The sequence below is a fragment of the Ochotona curzoniae genome, unplaced genomic scaffold (assembly GCF_017591425.1).
Source record: "Ochotona curzoniae isolate NIBS_2020 unplaced genomic scaffold, NIBS_Ocur_1.0 contig_298, whole genome shotgun sequence".
Classification (NCBI taxonomy): domain Eukaryota; kingdom Metazoa; phylum Chordata; class Mammalia; order Lagomorpha; family Ochotonidae; genus Ochotona; species Ochotona curzoniae.
In genome coordinates, this window is record NW_024465671.1 from 21,099 (window position 1) to 33,079 (window position 11,981).

The following is an 11,981-nucleotide window of genomic DNA, read 5'->3' on the forward strand; positions in this document are numbered from 1 at the left end:
GCTGCATTGTGTCCCCACATCTGGTGGAAATGGTAGTCTCTATTACTACATCATTATATATCCCACAAATGAAAAACCTTGGAACAAGGTATGAATTAGAACAAGGGTAGCTTTTTCCCCACATTCACACAAGCAGATCTTGTTATTTGGGTTTTGAATGTCGGCCATTTTCAGTGAAGTTAGATGGTACCCCAATGTGTTTCAATTTTATCTCCCTGAAGACAAGGAAGCCTGAGAACATTTTCATATGTCTATTAGCCATTTGAATTTGTTCTTTTGAAAAATGTCTCTTCATTTCCATTGTCCAATTTTTCAGGGTTCTTTTTTCACTGTCTCGGTTTCAGAAGCTCTTTTTAAATCCTGGATATTAGTCCCTATGACTTGTATAGTGTGCACAATTTTTTCTCTCATTCTGTTGACTGCTTCTTCACTTTGTTAATTGTTTTCTTTGCTGTACAAAAGCTTTTTGGTTTGATGTAGTCCCATTTGTGCTTTCAGCATGTTTTCCAAGAAGTCTACCGATTACTATTCATTGGAGAGTGCTTCTGATGCTTTCCTTTAATAGTTTCATCATTTCTGGATGTAGATTTAGGTCCTTCAATCATTTAGAGTTGATTTTTGTATACTGTGACAGGTGCAGGTCTTGCTTCTTAATTCTGGAAGCTGCTATCCACTGGTCCCAACAGCATTTGTTGTATAAGCCAGGATTTTCCATTGGAGTGTTTCCAGTTTTCTAGTCAAAGATTAGTTGGCTATACATGTGTGGGCTGTCTTCTGGTATTTCTGTTCTGTTCCACTGATCTTCTCATTTTTTGTACCAGTACGAGACTGTTTTGATGACCACTGCTACATAGCATATCCTAAGTATGACATCTCTGTCGTTTTAGCTAAGCTGATTATGAATTTGTCTTAGAAGAGGAGGGGGTGGGCCCGGCACGGTGGCGCAAGGGGTTAAGTCCTCGCCTTGCACGCCCGGGATCCCATATGGGCGTCGGTTCTAATCCCGGCAGCCCTGCTTCCCTTCCAGCTCCCTGACTGTGGCCTGGGAAAGCAGTCGAGGACGGCCCAAAGCTTTGGGAACCTGCACCCGCGTGGGAGACCCGGAAGAGGCTCCTGGCTTCGGTTCGGCATAGCATCAACCGTTGCGGCTCACTTGGGGAGTGAACCATCGGACGGAAGATCTTCCTCTCTGTCTCTCCTCTCTGTATATCCGCCTTTCCAATAAAAAAAAAATAATAAAAATAAATCTTTAAAAAAAAAAAAAAAGAAGAGGAGTGGGAAAAGCCTGACCCAGATGTAGTATAAGCCTGTGAAACCTTTTGGTCTGACCCTCCTGGAGTACATCAGGGAGGGCTTGAAAGGCAATAACTTAACAACAGATTCTTTCAAAAATGCAGCATTATCAATAGCAGGATTAGTATTATTTATTGCAAAAGTAGATATACAGAGAAAAGGAGATACAATGAGAAAACACATTTGTCCATCCACTGATCCACTCTCCAAAGAGCCAAAACAGCCAGATCTGAGCAAATTTGAAGCCAGTAATTTCTTCCAGGTATCCAATGTGGGGGTGCAGGGTCCTAAGGCTTGGGGTACTTCTTTCCCAGGCCCCAGGTAGGAAGTTGAAAGGGAAGGGGAGCATCCGAGTTATGAGTAGGCTGCCTTATGGAAATCCCATGAATGCAAGGTGAGAATTTAGCCACTAGGTTATCACACTGCTACCAGGGCAATTCTTAAGTTCATGATCTTCTATGGCTTTTTAATGGTATAAGTGTCGAAATGGCCCTTGGTAGAATAAAGGTTAACAGAGAATATCAAATTGGAGATACTGTTTCAGTACAGTGACACAATGGAGTAAATTGCCACTAAAACTGCCTGTGTCACACATAGGCACTAGTTCAAAACCTGGCGGTTCATCTTCCTATTCAGCTGTCTTTTATAGCACCTGGGAAAGCATTTGGACCCCTGTATCTGCATGGGAGACCCAGAATAAGTTTTTGGCTCCTGACTTTTCTGCCTGGCTCAGCCCAGCTGATGCAGCAATTTTTGGAATAGAACACTGGATGGAACCCTCGTTCCATTTCATTATATCTCACCTGCTCTGTAACTGTGCCTTTCAAACGTGTGTAACAAGAAAAAAAAAGATGGAAGATACAAAGACAATTGGAAGAGAAATCAAGGAGATGACAAGGATTATAGATATGGCCTAATCACCTTCTGCAAAAAAGATTCTGGGCTATAACTGAAGTAGTACATAGACAATGTTCCTGTTACACTCTGATATTTACTTCTAGTGCACCTTCCAAGAAAAATAAACAGCTGAAAACATGCAAGTTAAATCTCTATCCTAATACTGTACATAGCATTAACTAAGGACAGAGAACCTTCAGGCAGTGAGTTTGGAAACAACAGGGTATATTGAAAACAAACAATATTCTGTGTGGTGGGGCTCTAGTAGCCAAAGAGGTGGGGCAAAAGTGCCAGTTAGTCTGGACTGTGAAGGTGTGAGCAATTAAGAGTCATACTGTCCACTAAACCTTCCCTAAATTCTGCAGTCTGGAGTCACACAAAACAGCAAGGCAATCAGAAAGCCACATGTCTCAAAGTCACAAGGAGACTTGATACATCCAAACATGATTCTTTTGGTGTGAATCATCTTCAGATAAAGAGAATTGCTTACTGCAGCATCCTGTGCTGACAAGAGGCACACTTAGTTCTTTGGGTTTTTTTTTTTTTTCCCAAATATGTATTTATTTTAAGTGTAAAGTCAGACAGAGAAGAGGGTAGACTGAAGGGAAGATCTTTCATCCAGTGATTCATTTCCCAAGCAACTTCAGTGGCCTGTGCTGTGCCAATCTGAAGCCAGGTGCCAGATCCTCATCTGGGTGTCCCACAGGAGTGCAGGGTCCCAAGGCTTTGGACCACACTTGACTGCTTTCCCAACCCACCAGCAGGGAGCTGGATGGGAAGTGGAACTGCCAGAATAAAAACCAGTGCCCATATGGGATCACGGCCCGTTCAAGGCAAGGACTTTAGCCACTAGGCCAGGACCAGAAAAATTAGTTTTAATGGCATTCATTGGGACCCAAATTTCCAGCTGGAAGCAAAAGGCAAGTGATAATTAAACTACTTGGAGACCCAGAAACCCTCAGAATCTGATGGCCCTGCAGTGTTGGTAGTTCTGGCTGGAAACCTAGAGACCCTTAAACCTTGATGGCCCTGCAGTGACAGCAGTGCTGGCTGGGTGGCCCACATCACAGCTGGAACTACTACAACATCATCATCTTCCTCCTCATGCTCCTCACCATTTTAGATGTTGCCAGGAGAGCATGCTCACCAGACAGAGGTTCTTAAGCTTTGCTGACTCCTTAATTAATTAATAAAATTTTTAAAAATCATTCAGTAGATTTGAAAATATCTTCCAATTTTTAATAGACACAGAAAGTTTAATCAGGACAGATGGACACATTAATCACTTATTATACTCAAACACATCTCTGTTTTAGAATATTATTTTACTTTTTACTGGAAAGTCAGATTTATAAAGAGAGAGACAGAGAAAAGCATCTTCTTTCCACTGTCTTACTCCCCAATAGTCTGCAATGGCTGGAGTTGAGCTGATCTGAAGTCAAGAGCCAGGAGCTTCATCCAGGTCTCCCACATGGGTACAGGGCACAAAGGCCTTGGGACAACATCAACTGCTCTCCCAGGCCACAAGCAGGGAGCTGGATTGGAAGTGACGCAGCCAGGACATGAACTGGTGTTCATATGGGATCCTCATGCATACGCAGCAAAGATTTTAGCCACTAGGTTACTGCACTAAGCCCTTGCACATGTTTGTGGGGAGGATCGTCATTTGTATCCACACTTATGTCTTCCCTGCACAGGGTTTTGTTGGTGGGGCAGAATATCCCAAGTGTAGCCCTTCGAGTAACAGCATGAATTGGCATTCAACTGCTTTTAACTGTACAGGCTATCTTTTTATTTTTAAAGATTTAATTATTTTTATTGAAATTGCAGGTATACAGAGAGGAGGAGGAGAGAGGAAAATCTTCAAACTGATGATTCACTCCCCAAGTTGCCAAAATGACTGCAGCTGAGCCAATCTGAAGCCAGAAGCCAGAACCATGTGGGTTTAGGGTCCCAAAGCTTTGGGCTGTTTTGACTACATTCCCCAGGCCACAAGCAGGGAGCTGGATGGGAAGCAGGGCAGCTAGGATTAGAAACGGCACCCTTGGATATAAAAACCAAGTCATATCATGTGAAAATCACTTTTTGTGCTTTAAGAATGAATGTCCTATGTAAAATATTGGATTCAGTGTATGAAAAGCAGTGATTTCAGCTTTATAAATCTATGGCTAGAGTCTACATTTATTTAATCTTTTAGATTGGACTGTTTGCTATTGCCCTATGTGAAGATACATATTTTTCAGTAAACTACACTTTTAACTTAAAAAAAAAAAAAGAGAGAATGTGGAAACAATGGTCTCACATGGTTTCATCTCCTAGGGATTATTAGCACAAGTCTCCAAACTGAACTTTTAACCAGTTAATAGTTATAAAAATAGCTTGAAATTATTGAGTGTTTCTGAGCTATTGGCATGATGCTAAGCATGTAATTAAGCATTATTGCCTTTACCATCTCCAAACACTTTATTATTTTGGATATGTTTTGGTATTCTTATATCCAAATCATTAAATCGAATTATTGAGAGATTTTAGTCAACAGGGTGAATCATGTGGTGGGATTTACTTCTTTACTTATTTGTTTATTTTGGAAGATCAGATAGCAATGCAGAGAGGAGGAGAGACAAAGAGGAATGTGTTTCATCTCATGGTTCTCTCTCTAAGTGACTGCAATGGCTAGAGCTACGCTGATCCAAAGCCAGAAGCCAGGAGCTTCTTCCAGGTCTCCCTATTGGCTGCAGGGTACCATGTGTTTGGGCCTTCCTCCACTGCTTTCCCAAGCCACAAGCAGTTAGCTGGATGGGAAGTGGGGCTGCTGGGATTAGAACTGTGGCCCATACAAGATCCTGGCACATTCAAGGCTAGGACATTAGCTGCTAGGCTATTGTGCCAGGATGCTAGGATGGGATTTAAAATGACAACTATGGTCATAGAGTTTGTTTTCAAAACTGCACATTTCAAAGAAGATAGAAGAAGCACTGGATAGATAAACGGGTGTGTGGGTGGATGCACAAATAATGAATATAAAGAGGAAAGAAATGAACTTCCTGCCTCTACTCATCAAGCTATTTTCTACATTCTCAGCACAATTGGGGAGTCCAACTACCACTTCGGGGTCAAATACGCAGGGACTAAGCAGCTGAGCCCCACAGAGGCATTCCACCTGCTGGTGGGGGACATGGACAGCAGTGGTAGCCTCAATGCTCAGGTCATTCGTCAGCTGGGCCCAGGGGTCAGGTCCAAGTTGGCCATCGCAACCCAACAGTCAAAGTTTGTGAACTGGCAATTAGATGAGGAATACTAGGGGTTCTGAATTCAACACAGTGTGACCTTGGGTTACCCCTGATGTGTTGGTGAGCTCAGGGATCCACGTGGCCCACTACCTGCAGAGCATCACGCTGATTTAGGCCCTGGGTGGAGAACTGTTTTACCACATGCAGCTTTGAGGGGGAGGGCACTGTCATGTCCCTGGCCAGCAAATACACACTGAATAACTGGTTGGCAACAGTTACACTGGGCCCGGCAGGGATGCACACAATGTAATACCATATAGCCGGCGAGCAGCTGCAGGTGGGCACGGAGTTTGAGGCCAGCACATGGCTGCAGGAAATCAGTGTCTCCTTTGGATACCAGCTGGACCTGCCAAAGGCCTGGTCTTCCTAGGCTCCGTAGACAGCAACTGGATCATGGGTGCCACGCTGGAAAATAAGCTCCCTCCTCTGCCCTTGACGCTGTCCCGCTACTCCTTCCTGAAACAACACAAGAGCAAGCTGCAGTACAGCTTTGGCCTCACCACTGGCTGAGTGCCTGGACCCTGCCTCTGCCTGCTCTCTTCCTGCCCTCCTGGGGTCGGGAGCTGTGGCAAGGAGATGCCCTTGGCCCAGGCTGGCTGCTGAAGTGGGGACTTTGTAAATGGGAGCTGTGTGGTGGTCTGACTGTGGGGCAGTATGCCCAGTGGGCCTAGGATCCCAGAGGGGATTCTGGAGGCAAGCGCTGGAGGAATGGGCAGCCTGACCAGCACTTTAGGGAACAGCTGCTTGACCACCACAATGTCCCCTGAAGACCCTGGCTGGGCCACCCCAGGAGGTAACAAGAGGAGCTTTCCTGTCCCTGATCAGTCCTCCCTGCCCAGCCCTACCTCCCACCCCCACCCCCAGTCTCTATCCCTCAGTATAAATGATGTTTATGAGGTATGAAGAACTGGGACATTTTACAGAAAAGCAAACATTAGCAACAACAAAATACACATGGAAAAAAAGGCAAAAAATGAAAGAATCTCTGATATCCTGATAATCTTACCCTGCATTATATTTCAAAGTGGTTAGATATTATATCCAAACTACACTTTGGGTTTGCTGTAGGAAAGAAAGGAAACCAGCTGGTTATAGGACAAACAAGGAACCTGAGAAAGGAGAGGGTTAAATGCTCGGCCATGGGGATGTGACTTTCTGGCTCCTGAGATCTCGAGAAAGACTGACCACATGAGAGTGGAGTTCATTTAATGATACTGCTTTTTGAATAATCTATGATTAGGAAAACCCAGATGGTTATTCCTTGCATTTCAATTCAACCAACTAGTAACAAGAATGAATAGAGTTAATGAAAAAGAAAAATTGCCCTCAAGAATATGGCTTTAGGGCCCAGCGCGATGGCGCAGTGGTTAAAGACCTCACCTTGCACGCCCGGGATCCCATGTGGGCACCGGTTCTAGTCCTGGCAGCACCGCTTCCCATCCAGCTCCCTGCCTGTGGCCCAGGATGGCAGTCGAGGACGGCTCAAAGCTTTGGGACCTTGCACCTGCGTGGGAGACCCAGAAGAGGCTCCTGGCTTCAGATCGGCATAGCATCAGCCATTGCGCTCACTTGGGGAGTGAATCATCGGATGGAAGATCTTCCTTTCTGTCTCTCCTCTCTGTATATCCACCTTTCCAATACAAATAAAATAATAAAAAATAAATCTTAAAAAAAAAGAATATGGCCTTGGGGCTCAAAACAGAAGCATAGTGGCTTAAGTTTTTGCCTTGCACATGCTGTGATCCCATATGGGGATCACTTAATCCCAGCTGACCCACTTCCCACACAGCTAGCTGCCCATGGCCTGGGAAATCAAGCAAGGATGGCTCAAAGCCTTGGGTAGGCCCTGCAGCTGTGTGGCAGATCTGCATGAAAGCTCCTGGCACCTGGCTTCATACTGGCTCAGTTCCAGTCCTTGTGGCCACTGGGGAGTGAACCAGCTGAGGGAAAACCTTTTGCTCTGTATCTCCTTCTCTCTGATTATTTACCTTTCCAAAAATAAATAAATAAATAAATACATAAATAAATAAGTAAATCAATAAATAAATCTTAAAGAACAAAAAAGGATATGAGCATAAAGCGAGGTTCAGATACAGTTAGATGTTAATCAGGTGAAGAGCTTGGATGAGATTCTTGTTCCAGGAGAAACAAGTAAAGAGAAAGGAAGCCCAAGCAGCAGCATGAATGAAGATGTGAAGGCACAAAACAGCCTGGGACACACAGACAGGACAGGGAAACTCTGTTATAGAAGCATAAGATTCTGAAGGTGGTGTTTAAGTGATTCTAGTGATTATGATGTAACAGGTACATGAAGTATGAAGACATCAACAAACCAACATATTCCAGCCCAGGTGCCCCAGGTCCTTCAGTTCTTCTCCATCACTGATATTTTCAGAACCCCACCAAAGACAATTCCATTCTTCTCCTGGAAGCCAGCCTGACATACACAAACTGCTTCCTAAATTGAAGCTTTTCATTCAGCTCTTGCTACATAAGATGTGATAGTATAAATACATATATATATATATATATAACATATATATACATATACACATAAACATAGATAAGCATATGTATATACATATATACACACATATATATGTATATAGAAACATATATTCAGCTACATATAGAACTGGATATTGCCTAAGACCTTGAAAAGAAGAGAAACACAGCCAGAGGGTAAAGGTTCACTGGTTCCTGTACTGACACACTGTGCAGCCTGCTCCTCCCCTGCCTCCCACATGGCAGCCCTTGCATCACTCTGCTTGGCTTTGCTTCCCCCTACCTTATCTCTAGTGTGGTTCTGCAGGCACATGGTGACCTTGTCAACAAGCCAACTCCTTGACCCCAGTCACGAAACCCAACCCAACACAAGTCACTTAGTGTTCCATTGCTCTTCCAGTTACTTTTTAAATCTTCATAGAAAATTATTTTTGTTCAAAACATGTGTCTGTCATTCTGAACCTTTGTTGCTTTTTTTTAAAATTTATTTTTATTACAATGTCAGACATATAGAGAGGAGGAGAGAAAGAGAGGAAGATCTTCTATCTGATGATTCATTCCCCAAGTGAGCACAATGGCCAGTGCTGTGCCAATTCGCAACTAGGAGCTAGGAACTTCCTCCAGGTCTTTCACATAGCTGCTAGGTCCCAAACATTGGGCTGTCCTCGACTGCTTTCCCAGGCCACAAGAAGGGAGCTGGATGGGAAGTGGAGCATTCAAGGTGAGGACTTTAACCACTAGGCCACGTTGCCGGCCCATGAATCTCTATTCCCGCACCAGCTTCAATTGCAGCTCATTCCTGCCTTCTTACCACAGACTCTCCATTCCATTGACCCTACAGACTTAGCTCAGTTCCAATTGCATACCTAGCCTTCCATCCCACATCTGGACATTGCCTGTCCACTGCATTTTTTCCTTTTTCATTTTGGTTGGAAAGTCATATATACAGATAGGAAGAGAATCAGAGTGGAAGATTTCCTATCTACTGATTCACACACCAAGAGACCATAATTTCTTCCATCTGCTAGTTCACTCCCCAAGTGGTTGCTATGACCAGAGTTAACCAAATCCAAAGCCAAGCCAAGGAACTGCTTCTGGGTTTGCCACATGTGTTCTGGGTCCCAAGGTGTTGGGCCATCTTTGAATGATTTCCCAGGTCACAAACAGGGAATTGGATGGGAAATTAAGCAGCCAGAACATGAACTGTTGCCCTTATGGAATGCTAGGATGTACAAGGTAAGATTTTTCCCCTCGGCCATTGCACTGGCTCTGAGCTGTTCTTTTCATAGTGGGTGACCATGTACAGAACAAAAACACAGCTTGTACCCCCCATACCATCCTCCTCCAATCATTGACAATTTCCAGTGGGTAGCCTAATAGAACCTTATTTCAGATTTTGAACACAAATGCTTTTGCAAACCCTGGACCCAGGGAACACTTTCTCAAGCATCGAGGGAGAATCCATGTAAATGTCCTAATGACAGAGGCCTTTTCCTATTGACAGCTGTGCAGTGTCTTTCAGGGACAAAGTTGCAAGGAAACAATGGCATTATTGTAGCTCACCATTGGAACTGCCGATATACAGGACCCAGGTGATGGAGCTGAGGACAACAAAACACAATAATGGAATAATTGCTGCCTTTGGCAAGAGACCTGATAAGCATGAGCACCCAGAGCCACATTACAAACACATCTTTTCTATCTCTATCTTTAAGAGTGTCTGGTTAATGCTGATTTTGGTATATAGTGGTCCCTAATGCCTGAAAAATCAAATTTTACAGGCCCTGGTACAATAGAGTTAATAGTGTTAATAATATTAATTTCTCACCTTATGTGCACCAGGATCCACTATGGGCACCGGTTCTAATACCAGCAGCCCCGCTTCCAACCAAGCTCCCTGCCTGTGGCCTTGGAAGGCAGTCAAGGATGGACCAAAGCTTTGGGACTCTGCAGCCATGTGGGTGAACTGGAAGAAGCTCCTGGTTCCTGGCTTCAGATTGGTTCAGTTCCGGACATGGCGGCCGCTTGGGGAGTGAACCATCGAATATAAAATTTTCCTCTCTGTTCCTCCTCCTCTCTGTATATCTGCCTTTCCAATCAAAATAATAAATAAATCTTTTTAAAAAACCCACATTTTACATATTCCATGTGAATGGAAATCTCCAAATTTTAATAATAATTGTTATGGGTTTTATTTAAAGATTTATTTTTATTATTTTTTCATTGGAAAGGCGGATATACAGAGAGGAGAGACAGAGAGGAAGATCTTCCGTCCGATGATTCACTCCCCAAGTGAGCGCAACGGGCCGATACTATGCCGATCTGAAGCCAGGAGCCTCTTCCGGGTCTCCCACACGGGTGCAGGTTCCCAAAGCTTTGGGTTGTCCTCGACTGCTTTCCCAGGCCACAAGCAGGGAGCTGGAAGGGAAGCGGGGCTGCCGGGATTAGAACCAGCGCCCATATGGGATTCCGGGGTGTGCAAGGCGAGGACCTTTAACCACTTGCGCCACCGCGCCGGGCCCAATTGTTATAGGTTTTAAGGAATCACTATAGATGATTTTACATTTAGGCCACAAGAGAAAAACACTCATCTTTTTTTAGGCTTTATGCATGTATGTATGTATGTATGTATGTAGGTATATATGTATGTGTGTATGCATTTTTGATGTTTCACAGTCGATATATAGCGACAGAGAGACAGAGAGGAAGATCCGTTCATTGATTCAATCCACCCCAAATGGCAGCAACATTTCAAGTGAGCTGACTTGAGCCAGAAGCCCAAAGCTTGTTCTAGGTTTTCCATGTGAGTTCAGGATCCCAAGACTTTGGTCTGTCTTCCAACTTCTTTCCCAGGCTACAAGCAGGGAGCTGGTTGGGAAGTACTGTCAGTGGGATTAGAACTATTGCCTATGTTGGATCCTGGCACGTGCAAGATGAGGGCTTTAGCCACTAGGCTACTGAGCCATGCCCTAGCATTGTTTTTCTTGGTGTAAAAATACATTTATTTTATTTTTAATTTTTGATGATATTTACATAGTTGATCAGGATAGAAAGGGTTTAGGAATGTGGGAGCATGGATGAGACCATTGCTTCCAAATTTTTTTAATCCTCTTTCTGCACCCTGTGAAAGGGGAGAAATTAGAGTAGATATTTCACCCAGTCTCCCCACAGCACCAGTACCCAGGGATGGGATATGGCAAACCAATGTCAGCCCAGCGTCCCCAATCTGGTTTATGCCCCCAAGCTTCCACGCAAGCAATTTTGACATCACTGGAAATCTCTATCTTGCCAATCCAAGGATGAATAAATTGTTCCAGGCTTCTTTGGTCCACCCTAGAGTCTTCATTCACTCAGATATTTACTGTCAATACTTGACTGGGGTAATTGTCCCAATTTTATACTCTCCTTCATCAGCTTATTGTATCAGATGTCTCTTGCAGGTCCCAATGCACATACATTGACATGGCCACTACTGCTCCATCTTAGCCTTGGAGGAGGCCCAGTCCTGATATATGAATTCCAGAGTCAGCTCACCAATCCTGTGATTTTCTCCATGCTTGGAGTTCAGAGTCCAGCAGTTCTGATGGAGAGATGTCCAAAGAAACTTCACCTGAGGCGAACCTAGACCTGACTCTTGTGTGCAGAGCTGACTAGTACATGGTCCAGTTCTGTCCATCATTGATGTCAGCCTACACACACACAATTAGTAGTTGCAATTGATGGGTCAGTTCTATCTCTAATCAAGCTTTCATATAAATCAACAGATCTTGCAGTACAACCCAACGCTGCCCACCACACAATTAGCCCTCACATTGCTCAGCAGGAATTGCAGCCTAGTCAAGGTGGCACCCACTAACCGCTACCAGGCCTGTTCCCAGGCCTGAGACTTCACAATGCCATTATGTGCATCAGGGTGGTGCAGTTTTCCCAATATCTCATTCAGTTATGCAACTGACAGAGATTGGAGTGTAGCCCACCACAATCAACAGGTTAAGA

At 44.1% G+C, this 11,981-nt stretch overlaps 1 pseudogene; it reads left to right on the plus strand.

The window, feature by feature from the left end:
• Nucleotides 1-5,271: 5,271 nt before the first annotated feature.
• On the plus strand, nt 5,272-5,990 carry LOC121155656 (annotated as a pseudogene).
• The last annotated feature ends 5,991 nt before the right edge of the window (nt 5,991-11,981 follow it).